Source organism: Vulpes vulpes, chromosome 15 (assembly GCF_048418805.1).
Source record: "Vulpes vulpes isolate BD-2025 chromosome 15, VulVul3, whole genome shotgun sequence".
Classification (NCBI taxonomy): Eukaryota; Metazoa; Chordata; class Mammalia; order Carnivora; family Canidae; genus Vulpes; species Vulpes vulpes.
The window spans coordinates 40,763,444-40,781,562 of NC_132794.1; the positions used below are offsets into that span (position 1 = coordinate 40,763,444).

Sequence of the window (18,119 nt, forward strand, 5' to 3'; positions counted from 1 at the left end):
AGACTTACAGAGGCATACTAGCCATGTGCAGTACGTTGGCCTTGTTTGGATCCTCATTCTCACAAACCAAATACAAAAGGAAAGACGAGCTATTTGGAGGAAATTTGAGCATGGGCCAGGTCATGTTGAGGGACTGTTGTTCTGTTAGTTATGGCAAAGGCATTGTGTTTATATCTAAAGTTAATATGAGATACATAATGGAATATCAGTGACATGATGTGTGAGATCTGTTTAAAAATATTCCAGAAAACAATATACCAAAAAAAGTGTGTGTGCACTTTCGTGGGGTGTATGTGTGTTTGAAGAAGCAGGGGATGATATAGATAAAAACAAGACTAGGAAATTATTCATAATTGTTGAAACTGGGTTCTGGGTACTTGGGATTTAGCGTACTGTGTTGGAAGATTTTTATAACAAAAATACAAGCTAACGGGAGGCCTGGGTGGCTCGGTGGCTGGGTGTCTTCCTTCGGCTCAGGTCATGGTCCCGGGGTCCTGGGATTGAGTCCCACTTCAGCTCCCCGCGGGGAGCCTGCTTCTCCCTCTGCCTGTGCCTCTGCCTCTCTGTGTCTCTCTCATGAATAATAAATAAAATCTTAAAAAAATTTCAAAAGCTAAATGTAGTCTTTGTTTTTTTTTTTTCTCCTCTAGTAGAAAAGGCATAATTTAGCATTTGAGGGTATTTATGACATATAAGTATTGTTTTGGGGGTGGATTAATGAATAAATGAATGATTAATGAATGAATACTTCATTCACCTTTAAAGTCATGGATTTGACTCTGTATTGACTTCATGAACTGTTTAGGCTGAGTATGAAGTGGATTGGAACATTAGGTTGAGCTCTGAATCTGAAAGTAATTTTTGCGGTTGAGATTGAGAGAAAGATAGTTAGATAAAACCTTGTATCCTTCATGTCTGCTTTCCCATCACATTTAGGATAAGATCCAAATTCCGTACCATGCCGCGTAGAGCCCTTCATGACCTGATGCCTGCGTACTTCTAGGCCTCATTAGTGCCCTCTTTCCTTCAAGTTCAATCCAGTGTAGCCAGTATACTGATGCTGGCTCTGTTTCTGACCCTTGAATGTAGCAGGAGTCTTCTCTCCCAAGACACCTGCTGCCTTTCTGTCCCCCAGTCCTTGCACGGTTTACTCCCTTATCCTTTCAGGTTATCTGCTTAAGTGTTCTCTCTGATGAGATTTTTCTGACGATTCTATATCATATTGTGCCCTCATCGTTCTCCAGCTCCTTAGCTTACTTTATTTTATGGTATTTGTCACAACCTACAACACTGTGTTTTCATGTGTTTATACATCAGTATACATGTATTTATTTGGTTGTTGTTTGACAAGTCCACGAGGGCAGGGGATCTCTCTTGCTTACTCATGGATTCCACACACATGCAATGGTGTCTGGCAGCGTATACAGGCTCCTCATAGATCTGTTAGGGGACCCGACAATGCATTTTGTGTTTCAGCATGGCATTATTTCCAGTATTCTAGAAGCATCCACATTCATTTTATGCTTTTCCTGTTGCCACTCAGAGTAGACAGGGAAGGTGGGTTTGGCTGTACACCTGAAACTAAGTGCACTCTCCGGGCTCCTCCCTGCATGCCGGCCTCTATTTTGTCCTCAGTGAAAAGAGCCAGAATGGGTCCAAGTGTCTGCTCAGGAAAGTGGCCTCTAACACATGCTTCCTTTGTCTGATGCCCTTGGCAGCTCAAGACACCTGCTTAGTTGGTCTCTGTCACCATTCACGTGCCTTGTGGGCGGCCGCCGGCAGGGACACTTGCCCACCCACCTGGCCCGGTCACCCCAGGATGATCGGGGGGAAGGCGCAGGTACCAGCGGCAGAAGGTGGGCGGGAGGTCAGGTCCTGTCTCTCCCTGGGCCTTTCTGGAGGGCTACAAAACACAGTGGCAGCGAGATGGCTCCAGAGTCTGCGCTCATCACCGTGACCCTCCAGGATCCCAGGGGGTTCCCTCTGCTGCCAGGACCCCAAGTGCAAGATGAGAGCTGGGCTAGGGCCTCCGCTCAGTGGTGGAAGGTGCTGGAACTCGGAGTGGGAAGAGGGCTACCAGTCTCAGTAAGTCCTGGGAGGCTTGCTGTTTCATGGATCGCTGCGACAGACTGCGGACAGATGGGTGATTGGGGGTACTGAGGACTCTGAGAAGAAAAACGAAGGTGGCAGTTGGGAAGGGGGTGAAAGTCCGGAGAAATTGCCTGTGGGCCCCGGGGGTGAGGTCCTCCTTGTTTTTCTTTTCTCTCTGGCCGTGCGCCAAGGGCAGGCTCTCAGAGCTGCAGCAGCCGTGCTCGGGGAGCTCAAGAGCCACAAGCTATCCCATCTCTCTGGCTGCAAGGGTAGGAAAAATGCAGGCTGGAAAGTGTGTAGGTGCCTGTGCCTCCCCTTGAATCACCGAGGTGGATCCCTGGAGAACTGGGGTGGCTGCAGTGCTGGCAGCCCAGGTGCCTTTCCAAATCCTGCCCATGAGGGGCAAGGCCGAGAGTTAGAACTCCACAGGGAATCCCACCTTCTTGGGATTCCCTGCAGATTGGGAGCATCCTCAATCTGCACACGGTCCTCTGTGTGTGTGGACTGGCTGGAGGCGAGGACCCACCCTGAGCTGCACAGGGGCAGCAGGGACCCAAAAGCTGTGGAGCAGAAGCCTGGAGAACTGGGATGACTGAACCATGGCCCACAGAACAGGAGGGACAGCTTGGGCCTGACCCCAGCCAGATCGGTTGCCTGATAAAAAGGAACAAGCAAAATCCTAATGCTCTCCAGAGGATTTGTAATAGGACCCAGAGTCCACACAAATTCATTTTCAGGATGTTATTCTACATTTAAAATTTCACAATATTACAGAAAAATGTGACCAATTCTTGAGACAAAACACAGTCAACAAATGCCAACTCCAGGATGATCCAGATTCTGAGATCCTCAGAGACTTTATAGCAATTATGGGGCACCTGGGGGGCTCAGTGGCTGAGTGTCTGCCTTAGGCTCAGGGCATGATCCTGGAGTCCTGGGATTGAGTCCCACATCGGGCTCCTGGAGGGAACCTCCTTCTCCCTCTGCCTGTGTTTCTGCCTCTCTCTGTATGTCTCTCATGAATAAATGAATAAAATATTTAAAAAAATCAGTTACAGTAACTGCACCATGAGTTAAATTGTTTTGAAATGAATGGAAGGATAGCTGTTCTTTTAGGAGACAACATGGAAGAAAGTGTTTTGTGATCTTGGGTTAGACAAAAATTTCTTAGATGTAGCACCAAAAGCATGATCTGCAAAAGAAAAAAACCTCGACATGCTGGACTTTTCATGAAGAGCTAAGCCACACCGAGGACATGTGGGTGATCTCTGGGACCTTCCACTCAGTTTGCTATGAACCTCAAACTAAGGAATACATTCTACTAAATAGAAATCACAGACTGGGAGAAATATTGTCAAGTCACATATCCAACAAAGGACTTGTATCCAGAAAACAGCACTTTCAAAATCCAATAGGAAACAATCCATTAAAAAAATGGGGAAAAGATTTAAACAGACAATTCACCCAACCTGTGTCGTATGCTGGCAAATAGCACCAAGATGCTCAACAGCCTTTGTTTTTAGGGAAATGCAACTGAAACCATGAGAGGAAATTGCTGTCTGACTAGCAGAACGGCTTAGGAAAATGACAGCACCAAATCCCAGCAGCTTCTTACCAAGTTAAATGTATGCTGCCATGGGAGGTGGAAAGTAGATAATACCTGAGAGTATTATCTCTCATGAAATGAAAAGTCACGTTTGTGAATGCTTACAGTAGCTTTTCTTATCATTGCCAAAAGCAACAGATGAAATTCTGTGAGTGGCAGGTGGATGGTACGTGCACATGGGGCACGCAGCTTAGCAGCAGAAAGGCACAACCCGCTGCTACTCACCCGCAGCAAGGATGGACCTACTGTAAGTGTCCTTCATGTGAAAGGAGCCCTGGAGACGTGACATGATGGCATCCTTCGGGGTGATGGGACTGTCCTGTGTCTTGATCGTGGTAGTGGTTACATGACTACATTTGTCTAAACCCCCAGAACTTTGTATTTTACCTTGTGCAAGTGGTAAAACGGGGATAATTATTGGAAAGCCATCTAACTATAATTTTCATCAAATCCTAAAAAGGTTACGTCGTCCAGACTGAGGGAACTGCCATTTAGTACCTGAAATACTCTGTTGGTGAGTTCGTAGGTCCTCAGCCCTCCTAGGTGGTGGAGAAGAGCTTGTCCGTTCGGCTGAGTTGTGAATCTGTGATTGGTTTTTTCAAGTGGGTTGTGCGCTTGAGCTAATGGAATCTACCCCTCCGGACCGGACGCTGCTCTTCCAGAATCTGCTCCTGCTGCTCTGTGAGTGGTTTCGGGACCATTAGATGGAAGAATCAAAGGAGTTTCCCCTTCTCTTTTTTCCCCCTGAATGCCCTGAATTGTTTGTGCGTAAAGCCCGAAGTCTGGTCTTGGGTTGTGTAGCAGGAGGTGAGGTCTGACTTGCCGGTGACTGATGTTTCTGTGGGGCAGACCCTCCGCTTCCTGGGGCCTTCTTCCTGTCCCTTTCCTCCTCTGGGGCTATCTCGGAGGCCCAGCCCAGTCAAACTCTCTTAAGGATGCCTCACCCCCCAGACAGCTTCTTTTCTTCGCTCCTTGTCAAAATTGCGATAATGACAGTGTCTTACTCTCAGGGAAGTGCCCTGAATTTCAGATGACTTCAGTCTAGTCAGTGTTGCCTCTACAGAAACCCCACCGGGAGTCCTATTTGTTTTTTTTTTCTTTCTTTTTTTTGTATTTTACTAGCTTTTATTTAGGAAATGGAAGTTTCACTTTATCCCAATATTTTCTTCAGTGGTAGACTTTGTTTTTATTTCAATGAGTTCTTCTACTCGAGCCAGAACACTTTCAATCAAATCAAATGTGAAAAGAGCTGAATGTAGGACCTTAAGCTGCATTTCAGGAGGCATATTAGGGATCTCTTCTCCACCTACAGTTACAGAACAAAGATCTTTAGACTTCTGGACTTCTTGGCTATTTTCTTGGCTATTCTTAATTTCTCGTTCATAATGTGCTTTTGACATATTAAGTCCTGTATGGAGTGGCTTTAAGAAATTATTCTCAATCTTTGCAAGTTCTGTCCATAATCCGGTTTGATTGTCTTTTTCATTATCTTTGATAACCAAATATCTCAATAAATTTAATGAAGCCATTATCCTATCTGAGTTTTGGAGTAAATCAGTTTCAGCACCCTCTGGGAGAAAGAGCACCAAATCTAGAAGTGAAATCAGCTGTGGGCCTGTAAACCATTTGTTATGTGTTCTCTTTAATGACACATCAATTTGATTTTTGATATTCTGAATAATGAAAGCCTCCACACCTGAATGATTACTTGTATTCAATAAGCACCTAAATAATGTGTATTTGCCTTGTGAATCCAACTTGTTAATATACAGCTGAAGCATAGCTAAACTTTTTTTCCTCAATGTCTCAATGGGGCAAAGTGTCATTACTTTGACTAAGCCCTGAGGTACAGTAAGAAAGCTCTTGATTTCTAAGTACTGGTGAAGTAGACTGTTGTCTTCTATTCTCAATAAACCATTCTCCAATAGATCCACTCCTTTGGAGAAAACAGACTCTTCTGTTCTTTGCAAAAAGACTTCAATATGTGCCATGTTAAATTGCAAAAGGTACGATGGGCTTAAGACCATTGGAAGCTGATCAATACTGATGCCCTGTACAAATACTAGATAGGCCAGAGAAGCCATAGAGTCTGCTGTTTGTCTTCTTCTTCCTCAAATTCAAGATAGTCCCAAGTCCTCTTTTTCCTTCCATGATTAAAAATTATTTTGGGGAAAGGATGCCCAATTGCTGATAGAAAGCCTATTATTTCAGATGCAAAACATCTTAAAGGATCATTTCCTGCTTCTTTAGACTGCTCAAAGAATTGTGCTGTCAGCAAAGGGCATTTCAAGCTTTTGAAACAAAACTTCAGTAATTCATCCTTTAACTTTTCATTTTCATTTTCCAGTGAGTTTTCTTTGTCATTAATGACTTCTTCCACAAAAGGCTTAGTGAATTCTATTAAGGCCTTGCAACACTGACAAGGCCATAGTCATCTGTTTGTATTTGTTCCTCTGAGTATGGAACAGGAAGGAGAGATAGCTGACTCCAAAGGGTGGACAATGCTAATCCCACTGAATATGCCTTGTTGTTATGAAGTTTCTGAATCACTGTTTGTAATGGCTGAAGTAAAAGAAGAATAATTTGGGATATCTGTTTTCCAGAGGGCTCTTCAATCAGTTCAAGCAAACCCAACAATAATTCCTTTGGATTACATAACTTTACCAATAAATCAAGCATCAGAAAATAATATTTTCTTTTCTCATCTTCCTTATTCCACAAAAGACATCGAACAACAGGACCAACAAGATTCCAGCCCATATTCTTAATGATGACCTTATTCTTTTCATTTTGAATAATTTCTAGTAGCTGCTCTATGTGCCCTTCATCTATGCATCTTTGGCCTGCTAATTGAAATAGGCCAAAATCTTCTTCTTTGAAGTCTTGTTCTTCTAGGATTTGACATCTCATTATTATGGATTGAAGTTCTTCCACAGCCATTCCTCGTTATTTTTCCTAGTTTTTATGCGCCGGGCCTCTCGCCGCTCTCAGCCCGGGAGTCCTATTTGGGGGCAGATGATTCTTTTTGTGCAGAGCATGTTACGGGAACATCCAGCGTTTCCAACCTGCCACAGCTGGAGCTCAGGCCCTAATAATAGACTTTAGCTTTTACAAGTTTATTCCTCTCGAGGGTTTTGATTATACTTTTAAATCCACCAAACCTCCTTGTTACAGGAAAGCCATACAAGAGTTTAATTTGTGCTCCCACAAAGGAATATCTGCACGTTGTTGTTGAGAAGGTGGGATGGAGTGTCGCTTTATATTTCTATGAAGGGTGGTAAATGGCCTCATCCTTAGAGAAGAGCTAGGGCGCAGGTGATTTTAGCACTGCAGCTCCGAGGGATCCTACCTCCGCGCAGCTGCTTAGGCACACCAGGCTGTGGCCCAGCTTCCCGGGCGGGCGTTGGCCTGCGCGCTCCGTAATCCTCATCCTGGGATTTGCATTTTGTCCTCACGATGGCAGCTTTGAGAAAATCCACCTTTCTCTAATGCAACGTACGAAGCTTTCCCCCTTCCTCAGGTGTCTTTGCTGCCCTTCCTTTTAATTAAAGCTTTTGCCTCCCTGATGTTGGGCGAGCTTCCTAAAGGTCACACTTGAAAACAGCTGCAGAAGGGAAATGAGGATTGCAGTATTGTGTCCTTTCATGGGGGAAACTGTCGAATCTGTTTTGCCTCTGAAAAGTGCATTTTCTTTTTTTCAATTTTGGCTAAAATGACGTGGATCGGAAGGAAGGAGTTTTTGCTAGTATGTAGCCACTGTGTCATTCAGTCGATGACCGAGGAAGGAGAGGATTGCAGTTTAGCCAGAAATGAAGTGTGTGCCAGCCGAGTGCCTTTCAAATGCCATACATCGTATGGCAGAAGTCAGTATTAAGTTTAATATGTGCACTTGCCTTCATTGCAAACAACGCCGTCTTATTCTGTCTACACAGTATCTGCCCTTGAAGTCTCCAAATGCGATTTTTGCGGTAGCTGTCCTTGGATTTCTGTTGGCTCCTACCGTAGGGGAGCTGCTCACAGGAGGGCTGTGAGGCTTGTCTTCCTTTCATGTTAACATTGTTGTGTGCAGCTGCCCTTGAAGATAAAAGATTTCAACACACAGAAGAATCCAGCCCACAGAAGGGAAATGTTAGGTGTTTTATATAACTCTACTCATCAAGGAGGAATGAAAGGGAGGATAAATTCAAAAGAGGGGCTTCAGATGGGCATCAGGTAAACCTCACATGCAAAGACCTGACGGTTGGTGTAGTGGTGTCATTCCTCCTTGTGTTTGGTCCGTGTGCATGTGCTCTCCCACATGAGGTGGGTGCTCAGGAGAGAATTCTGGTAGGCCCATGGTTCTCTATGTGGATTGGCAGATCAAACAGCTTTACCCATTAGGGCTTGAGTTTGGCCCCTGTCTGAAGACAGGACAATGAGAAAGTTATGTGGAGATCAGGTCTTCTATCTTCTGAAGTTTGATCTGGTTAGTTAACCTTTGAGCTTTTCATCACAAGGAGAGAGATCGTAATTCAGTCAAGGGATATGAATGACATAGTGTGTGGACTTTTCATGAAGGCAGGCAAATTTTGAGCTGCACGTCTGTAATTTAGATCCATCACTAATGAAGGCTGAGTGAGGATGGTGACTGGCCTGTGAGGTGGTGGGAGAAGGGCTTTCTCCCAGATGGTGGCATTAATCTTTTAACTAAGCATAGATTTAGATCATACCTGTTTTGTACAGTTTCTTTTTTTTTCTTTTTTTTTTCTTTTTTTACATTTTACCAGTTTGTCACCAGTTGACATCATCTTCTGTTTCGTTTTGCTCTGAAGAACTTTCCATAATTTTTGGAAATGCTTGTCATCTCTTTTCAAATTATGTATCTTTTCTTTATTGTTATTATGTGTGGCCCTCCCCTCCCAATCTCTGGTCATATTTATTGCTTGTAAGTGTAAGTGACTTCTTACTACTAGGCCATTTCCCCACACTGTGAACCTTGCTGTTTTAAATGACTATTAGGAATGGTTTGAAGTTGAATGAGCTTTTATGTCAGAGATTTGCTCTCTTATATGGATGTTAAGTGTTTGGAGTGGGTATGTGACCTGTTCCAATTGTATTTCATCTGTATATATAGATAATTATGTGTAAGATCTTAACCTATCTTCCAGGACTGATTTGAAATTAAATAAGATAATTGAACTAGAATGAGTTTTGGGAGGTCAAGATAGTGTCATTGATGGAAGGAAGGTGACTTCACACATCAGAGGATGATTTTTGAATCCTCAGTCTCTGGCTTGCTATACTTGTTTTGCCATTTAAATGGTGTCATTTTTTTCTACTGATAAGAGGTTTTTTTTTTTTTTTATTTTAGATTTTATTTATTCATGAGGGACACCACACAGAGAGAGGCAGAGACAGCAGCAGAGGGAGAAGCAGGTTACTCGTGGGGAGCTTGACTCGGTCCTGAGACTCTAGGATCACAACCTGAGCTGAAGGCAGATGCTTAACCACTGAGCCATCCAGGTGCCCCAACTGGTAGGGAGTTTGAATAGAACCTTCATAAGGCTTTAGAAATGAAGAGGCCTAACACAATAGAGGGAGTGATTGATTTTACTAAGATTTTGTTTAGTCAAGAGTCATATTTGCAAAAGCACTAGGTTGCATTCTAGGCAGATTGTCATTCTGCTTCTGCTGTTAAGTGAGACCCTGTGCAGTCCTTTTCTGAACTTTATTTCCTCTCTAAAGCCTCAGGGCTTAAACCAGATGATCTATGTGGATGCCTTAAGAGAGATGGTACTGTTTCAACCAAATTTTCAATTTGCCTCCATGGATTGGTATCGTAGAGCAAGCTTGCAAAAGTATCAGTAAGAAATTCTATTCTAAAGGTAGAAAAGGACATTGTCTAATAGTAAAACCTCTATTTTGAGGCATGGAGAAGACTGGATGATTTCATTAAAAAAATCCGTCTATTGACCCTAGGGGCGCTGGCTGACTCAGTGCAAAGAACATGCGTTTTTTGACCTCGTGTCATTAGCTGGAGCCCCACATGGGTCTAGAGATTACTAATGAAAACAAAATGAAACTTTAAAAACATGAATTTCTTAAAAAATCTATTAACCCTGTTGTATGCATTGGATTAAAGCACAATAGCAAACAGAAGAATTGTGTATGACAATGCAATCCTTATAAGTGTTGCTAGAATGAATAGTGGTCAAGTTGTAGAGTTTTCAGTCCCTTTAGAGCTTCTGAATAAGGCTTACTGAAATCACTTATTTTGATAATTGACATCTTATTTAAAAAAATTTTTTTTTGATAATTGACATCTTATTAAAATTGGTAGCTACATGATAACAGGAACATTGCATGAAAAATCTTAGGGGATAAATGTCCCAAAATGGCTCCTGAGAAGGGACTTCTTTAAGGAGCGGTTTAATTTTGTTGACAGGAGAGTGAGGTGTCCATGCTGTTGAAGATGGCACGTAGTGGTGGACACTTTATCTCATTTATAGGGAGAGCTGCTTTTTTGATGAATTGTTAACAAGTGGACCGAGGGAGTGAATTTGGGATGGATGGGCACACTATAGGTGAAAAGACACTTGGCACATCATATGATCTTGATAAGCCCAGAGATTTAGAAGTCAGTGGTTTAGAACTTGGTGTAAAGGAAATAAATAACCCATGGTGTTTTAAAAATGGAGCAACTCACAAGAGGATGCAATTCTTTAAGAATTTCCATTGTTTATTCTTACAGGCTCTGTAGCATTACCAGCACATGGAGACACTCATGTTTAGCTAATAGTGGGTTCACAGGCATGACAAAGTGTCTTGATTGAATCAAAAACTCCTGTTAGAAATGTATAAATGTTTTTGTTAGAAATATTTTATAGAAGATTTGGTTGCATTTTGCAGCTCAGGAGATAAATACTTTTTTTTTTTTTTTTTTTTTAAAGATTTGAGCATGAGTGGGAGGAGGGGCAGAGGCAGAGAATCTTCCAAGCAAACTCCATGCTGAACATGGAGCCCAAAGTGGGGCTCGATCCCATGACCCTGAGATCATGACCTACCTGAGCTCAAACCAAGATTCAGGTGCTTAACCAACTGAGCCACCAGGTACCTCTGGCTGAAATACTTTTGACCCAAGTATCATAAAAGAAAAGAGGGGAACCTATGCAAGTAAAGGGACTGCCACAAGCAAAGTGCCAAGTTAATGAGGAGAGAAGGGACCATACGAGGTGGACAGACGCCCATCAGGGCCCCCATCTTGGTGCCTGTCTTTATTCTGTTGAGTTTATTACATCAGTTAAAGTCTGTTGTGTCGAAGTGCTGTGAACTTCATTCTGATAAAAAGCTAGGAAATGGGAAATTTTTCCCAGTTCTGGTCCACATCAAGGTTACTGTTTGGATGTGAGGGGTATTGGTTGAAGGAGAGTGAAGGGCATCTGAGGAGCTGGGGTTGGAGAGAAGAGTTGTTCTGGCCCAGATTCTTGAGACTGCAAACAAATGGGAATGGCTTTTTCATGCCTCTTGTTTTTATCAAACTTTCTGAAACAATACTGATAAGGATGAGATAAGAACCTGGAGAAGGAGGGACGCCCGGGTGGCTCAGCAGTTGAGCATCTGCCTTGGGCTCAGGTTGTGATCCTGGGGTCCTGGGTTCGAGTTCTGCATTGGGCTCCTTATGGGGAGCCTGCTTCTCCCTCTGCCTGTATCTCTGCCTCTATGTGTCTCTCATGAATAAATAAAATCTTACAAAAAACCTGGATGAAGCAAGGAGCCCAGTGGGTTGTTATTGAACAAGTGCTTTGTGGGTTGGTGTATGTTTTTCCTCTGTACTCGGGTTCTCTCCACCGCACTTGTTTTTTTTTTCCCCTTCATGTGTTGATGTTTCTGAGCAAGATTGAGACGGACAACTGTTCTTTTTTTAACCCTTTGCCCCTGAAGACCTAGGTTGGGATTTCTAGTTACATACTTAAAACAGTGAAATTGTATTACAATAAAGAATTTTGGATGCTTGGTTTTTATATATCTACCTATTATAAATGCTTTTATCTTTAGTATCTTTGTCTTTGTAATGACAACTTCATACAGGACACGACCACAGTGCTTTGTTGTTTGTGATCTTCTTGAGAAATCTGTTTTCCCAGACTTTTAAAAGGGAGACCCTCTCAAGGATAGTTTTCAGGGTTCACGGCTCCTCAGCCTCCTTTTCTGTCATTTTGGATGGAGAAAATAGAGACCTTCTCCCATGCTGCAAGTCCCTTCCCCAGTCAGACCCTTTTCCTCCCCTTTTCTTTACCGTGTCTCTTCTGCTAGGTTGGGATCCTACCCCCGGCAATTTCTCTTCAGAGTGGAGTTAGGTCCTGCAAGGAGCTTTGCGTAGTGACTGCCACGTTCTGACTTGGTCCCCTCAGACTTTCCATGAGCCCTGTACCCCCAGATCCCTGCGCCCGGGGCCCGGCGTTCCCGGCCACTGTGCTCTTGTCCCCTGGCCAGTTTGGGGCCGCTGGATCCCCCGAGCCCTGAGCTTCCCCTCCCCAGGCGGGTCCCCTTTGGGACTGGGGTGCTGACTGGCCCCTACCTGCCCGCGGCGGGAGCTTGCCACCAAGGCTTTGGGGGCACGTTCCGCGGCCTTCTTGCCCTGCATCTGAGTTCTGTGTGTGACTTTTCTTTTAATTTAATCTGAGGGCTTGGGCAGCTGGGGTGGCCCAGCGGTTTAGCGCAGCCCACAGCCCAGGTAGGCCCAGGGCGTGATCCTGGAGACCCGGGATCGATCCCACGGGCTCCCTGCATGGAGCCTGCTTCTCCCTCTGCCCCCCACCCTGTGTATCCCTCATGAATAAATAAATAAAATCTTTACAAAAAAATTTAATCTGAGGGCTCTGGGGAGACCAGTAGACTGTGCCGTCCTGCCACCACCCTCCCACCGACCTCCTGGGCTTGTTCTGAAGCTGAAGCTGTCGCCCCTGGGTTCCACACGTGTCCCTTGCTCTTTCCCTCGGCCAGAGCCTGAGTACGTGGCCCCTGAGCCTGGACGCCTTCCTCCCCAGCTCCCCAGACTGGCCCTGACGCTGCAGCTTTCCCAGTGCTCCCAGAACATCTGGGGAGGGCACAGCCCGCACGGCAGCTTCCTGCAGTGCATGAAGCTTATCTCTCTCCAGAGGACCCTGGGTTCATAGGCGAGGCTGTGAGCCCCCAGCACCTGCGCTGCTGACTGACTCTGCGAAACTGGTCAAGAAACCGTCATTGGAGAAACGTTGGCAGCAGTGCCGTGCACATTTAAGAACTGTAGAACAAAAACGTGTAAGGGATTGGAAGTTTTGGAAGTTTGTGCTCATGAAGGAAGCAATATGGTTAACTTGGGTGGAAGACAGCTGTATCGCAGGCTCAGGCCTCAGGCCCACCCACCCAGTGTGATTTCTGCATGGTCTCTCTTGAGGGCGGAGGGTGCACTTGGGCTCTTCACATTCCTTCTAGGCCAGTAATTGCTTCCTTGTTAATTAAGTTCTCTGGTAAGTTTAGAGTTTGGGAGAGTGTCTCAGAGATGGCCAGGTAAAGCTATTTAATGGTCTCTGAGTTTTCTGCAAAGTGGATGGTGATGATGCTAAAACCTTCCTGGTAACCAAGGAATCCAGTCCTGTGCTGCTGGGTAAGAGGAGTAAAAATTTAACTTGAGACCTCAAAAGAAAAGCTGGTCATTTTAGGGCCAGGCACTGACATCCCGGCATGTGCCCCTGACCCACCACTTGTTCCCTTAGGAGAGTGAACTGTCAGTGGCCAAGGTGGGGTGAGTGCATTTGTACACTAACCTTGCCGGGGAATGCTCAGAGTCCACGTGCAGCCTTCCTACCGAGGTTGACCTTTCTGTGTATGTAAGATCTTTTATTTTTATTTTTTTTTAATTTTTTTAAATTTTTATTTATTTATGATAGTCACAGAGAGAGAGAGAGAGAGAGAGAGAGAGAGAGGCAGAGACACAGGCAGAGGGAGAGGCAGGCTCCATGCACCGGGAGCCCGACGTAGGATTCGATCCCGGATCTCCAGGATCGCGCCCTGGGCCAAAGGCAGGCGCTAAACCGCTGCGCCACCCAGGGATCCCTGTAAGATCTTTTAATTAAATGATTTAACAAAAGTTTTTGCTCAAAGTCCTCGCAGTAGTATCTCTGGTTATTGTGTATGTCTCTATTGTGTGTGCCAGTAGGTTGACAAAGCAAGTGCTGACTTTTTTTCTGAATCAGAACCAGACCAAGATGGGATCCCTGGGTGGCGCAGCGGTTTAGTGCCTGCCTTTGGCCCAGGGCGCGATCCTGGAGACCCGGGATCGAGTCCCACGTCGGGCTCCTGGTGCATGGAGCCTGCTTCTCCCTCTGCCTGTGTTTCTGCCTCTCTCTCTCTCTCTGTGCGACTATCATAAATAAATAAATAAATAAAATTAAAAAAAAAAAAAAAAAAAAAAAAGAACCAGACCAAGAAGCAGATGATTCTCCTAGCTCCATTTAGGGCCTGTAGATTAAAAAAAGTGTTAGCATCACAGTGTCCTGTAAGTACACCTTCTGGAAGTGCAGATTGCTTAGAAGTGACTGAAATGTTGATGCCTGATTCTTTGCAAAAGTTGTGATTAAAGAATTTTTAACAATAAAAAGTGAATAGTAGAGCTAAAAGTAACTGTGTAAGTGCTTTTTGGCAGGATCTGTCAAATGGGATGTGCAGTATTGAAAGAAAGATAAGGACTGGGGATGAGTGAAGAGGCCCAGCAGAAGTTTCAGGATTGGGGTATCATTTTCTCTGTTCTCAGATTCCTCTGCCCCCCCCCCCCCCATCCTTTTTCCCATATACCGATTACAAGGAAGGACAAGCAAAGAAGCTGTAGATAATTCTCTTGCTAGAGAAATATCTGAATTTGAGGGTGATTTGGATCACTTTTTCTCCATTCTTCCTGGCTAGAGTATTTTGGAGCTCAAATTCTGCATACATTGTTCTGGGCTTAGTGGATAATGTAGATATGTATGCCATACATTGCATTTCAAACATGATCATGTTCTCGTGTATATTTAATACACAATGACAAATTAGAAACTTTATTAGTTTATCTGCATATTAGGTACATAGTATATATATGCATATTTTTATTCAATTTTTAACTGAAATTTAGCTTCTTGAAATACGATATAAAAATTCTTTTTGCTAGCACTTTTGTAATACCAAATGCTGTTATTGAACTCATAATTATGCTGGTTTGTAAATTTTTCTATCGTTTAAAAAGAATAATTTTTTAAAGTAGTGAATTATCGGGACGCCTGGGTGGCTGGCTCATGGGATGCCTGGGTGGCTCAGTGATTGAGCATCTGCCTTCAGCTCAGGGCATGATCCCAGGGTCCCAGGATCGAGTCCCATATCAGGCTCCCTACGGAGAGCCAGCTTCTCCTTCTGCCTGTGTCTCTGCCTTTCTCTGTCTCTCATGAATAAGTAAAATCTTAATTCACTACTTTAATTTTTTTTATCAGCTGCTACTGATTAAAAAATGACCTGACTAGGATTACAGATATAGAAGTTGGCAATTAGACTCCTAAGTAATGATCTATTTTAAAGCTTGGTAACATTTAAAAATTTTAATGGTAAGGTGAGTTAATATAATTTTCCAATTTTAAACCTTGTAACATTTTTGGTTGGATATATCTGACATTATTACCTAATTATTGAAATTAGTTCCTGGTGACTTTTTCTTGGTTTTCCTTAAATGTGTTCTTTCACCTGTCTATCCCACCTGTTCCCATTTATGGTGTAATTACACTTTGTCAGGAACACAGGAGGCCGTTGAAAGTGTGATTGACTGTTTTCTGACCACCTTGTGATGCTCAAAACAGGAAAACAATTTCTTTTTTATTTTATTTATTTACTCATAAGAAATGCAGAGAGAGAGAGAGAGAGAGAGAGAGAGAGAGAGGCAGAGACACAGGCAGAGGGAGAAGCAGGCTCCCTACAGGGAGCCCGACGTGGGACTGGATCCTGGGTCTCCAGGATGACACCCTGGGCTGAAGGCGGCGCTAAATCGCTGAGCCACCAGGGCTTCCCCAGGAAAACTATTTTTATGTGCTTTTTACTCTGGCAGAAAGTGAACAGGACCTTCCAAAGTCAGATTCCTGAATATGAAAGGCTTTACATAGGCTTGGTTTGGTTGTTATGTGCTACTAATAACTTCCCAAGTTTTACTGGCTTATCTGAGGGCTCTTCATGATAAAGATAATCTTTAAATATTCTCTTGGCAGATGGTTCCTCTTTTGCAAGAAAAGGTAAGAGGAGATTTAAAAAACAGTGTTAAAAAAAAACAGTGTTGCCCAGACGTACTTTTCATGGACTGGCCAGTTACATTAAGTTATAGTTTGCTTAATGTAAGTTGTTGTAAATTAAATAGCAGTTCAGCTGTGGTGAGTAAATCTTTTCTTTGGTTCTGTGGGTCTATCCATCATTGAAAATGGGGCCTCCATCTACTATTGTTGAACGATTTCCCCTTTCAATTCAGTCCGTGTTTGCTGCATATATTGTGGGGCTCAATTATGAGGAACATATGTCATAGTTGTCACATCTTTTTGCTAAATTGTCCCTTTTACCATTGTTTAGTTTCCTTCTTCTTTTTTTTTTTTTTTTTAAATTTTTATTTATTTATTTATTTATGATAGTCACAGAGAGATAGAGAGAGAGGCAGAGACACAGGCAGAGGGAGAAGCAGGCTCCATGCACCGGGAGCCCGACGTGGGATTCGATCCCGGGTCTCCAGGATCGCGCCCTGGGCCAAAGGCAGGCGCCAAACCGCCGCGCCACCCAGGGATCCCTAGTTTCCTTCTTCTTATAATAATTTTTCCCTTAAAGTTTATTTTGTCTGATAATTGTGTAGGCACTCTGCTCTTTTTTACGTACTATTTGCATACAGTATCTTTTACTATTTCATACTTTATTATGATGTTTGTCTTTGAGTGTGTCTCCTGTAGACAGCATATAGTTGGGTCTAGAAACATCCATTTTGCTAGTCCCTGCCTTTTGATGGAATTGTTCAATCTATTCACATTTAATGTTGCCAGTGATATAGTTGGATATTTATGTCTGCCACTTTACTTTGTGTTTCTCATACATTTCATATGTGTTTCACTCCTCTCTTCCTCTTTTGCAGGTTCTTTTGCATAAAGTAAATATTTTTAATGCAACATTTAAATTCCTTTAATTTTTTAAAAAATTCTTTCCTTAGTGTTTTCTCTAGGGTCTACTATATACATTTTAACTTATCAGAATCTGCTTCAGATTTATACTAGCTTGGTATTACTCCTAGAAAGCTGTTTCCCTTCTCCCCCTTTGTGGTATTACTGTTACACATACTACATCTGCAGGTTATAAAACCAACAATACATCGTTACCATTATTACCTTATATAATTTTATTTTTTAAAGAATGAGAGAAGAAAGAAGAATAAGCTATATTTATTGCTTTTGTTCTATTAGCCTTCTTATTTCCTATTCCTAATTTTGTTCATTTGCTTCTGTATGTTTGAGTTCCCGCATGAAGTCCTTTCCTTAGTGCAATACTGTTTTGTTCCCACCTACTTTCTTTGTGCTGTTACTGGCAGATGTATTGTTGGGCCCGTAACATATGGAAATATAATTATGCACATGTTGTTTTAAATTGCTTTTAAAATCCATTATGGGAGGAGAGGCTGTATGAGATATGATTTCCAGATATTGTATCATATAGGTTGCCTTCAATTTAAGGAAGTGTTTTTAATTCCAGTATAGTTAACATATAGCGTTACATTAGTTTGTGATGCGCAAATGGTGATTCAACAGTTCCATGTGTTAGTGCTCATCAAGAGTAGTATATAGTTATTCCCCATTACCTATCTCACTGCCCCCCACTTTCCTCCTGGTAACCAACAGTGTGTCCTTTATAGTTAAGAGTCTGTTTCTTGGTTTACCTCTTTTCTGTTTTCCCCTTTGCTTGTTTTATTTCTTAAATTCCACATGAGTGAAATCATATGGGATTTGTCTTTTACTGACTTATTTTACTTAGCATAATACTCTCTAGCTCTATCTCTGTTGTCACAAATGGCAAGACTTCATTCTTTTTAATGGCTGAATAATATTCCATTATATAATACATCTTTCTCACATCTTCTCATCTATTGATGGACACTTGGGCTGCTTCCCTACCTTGGCTATTGTAAATTACACTGCAATAAACATAGGGATGCCTGTATCCCTTTGAATTAGTTTTTGTCTTCTTTGGGGAAATACCCAGTAGTGTAATTGCTGGATTATAGAGTAGCTCTATTTTTAACTTTTTTTAAAAAAAGATTTTATTTATTTATTCATATGAGAGAGAGAGAGAGAGAGAGAGAGAGAGAGAGAGAGAAGCAGGCAGAGGGAGAAGCAGGGAGCCTGACATGGGATTCGATCCTGGG

The 18,119-nt window shown here is 42.9% G+C and overlaps 2 protein-coding genes and 1 pseudogene across 2 annotated transcripts in view; 1 reads left to right on the forward strand and 2 right to left on the reverse strand.

Annotated features, from left to right (window-relative positions):
- The window catches only part of CHRM5 (cholinergic receptor muscarinic 5), a 78,303-nt gene that overhangs the window by 29,957 nt on the left and 30,227 nt on the right, over positions 1–18,119 (reverse strand). The window lies entirely within an intron of this gene.
- The window catches only part of AVEN (apoptosis and caspase activation inhibitor), a 170,677-nt gene that overhangs the window by 15,677 nt on the left and 136,881 nt on the right, over positions 1–18,119 (forward strand). The window lies entirely within an intron of this gene.
- LOC112919912 (glomulin pseudogene) lies at positions 4,807–6,707 on the reverse strand (annotated as a pseudogene).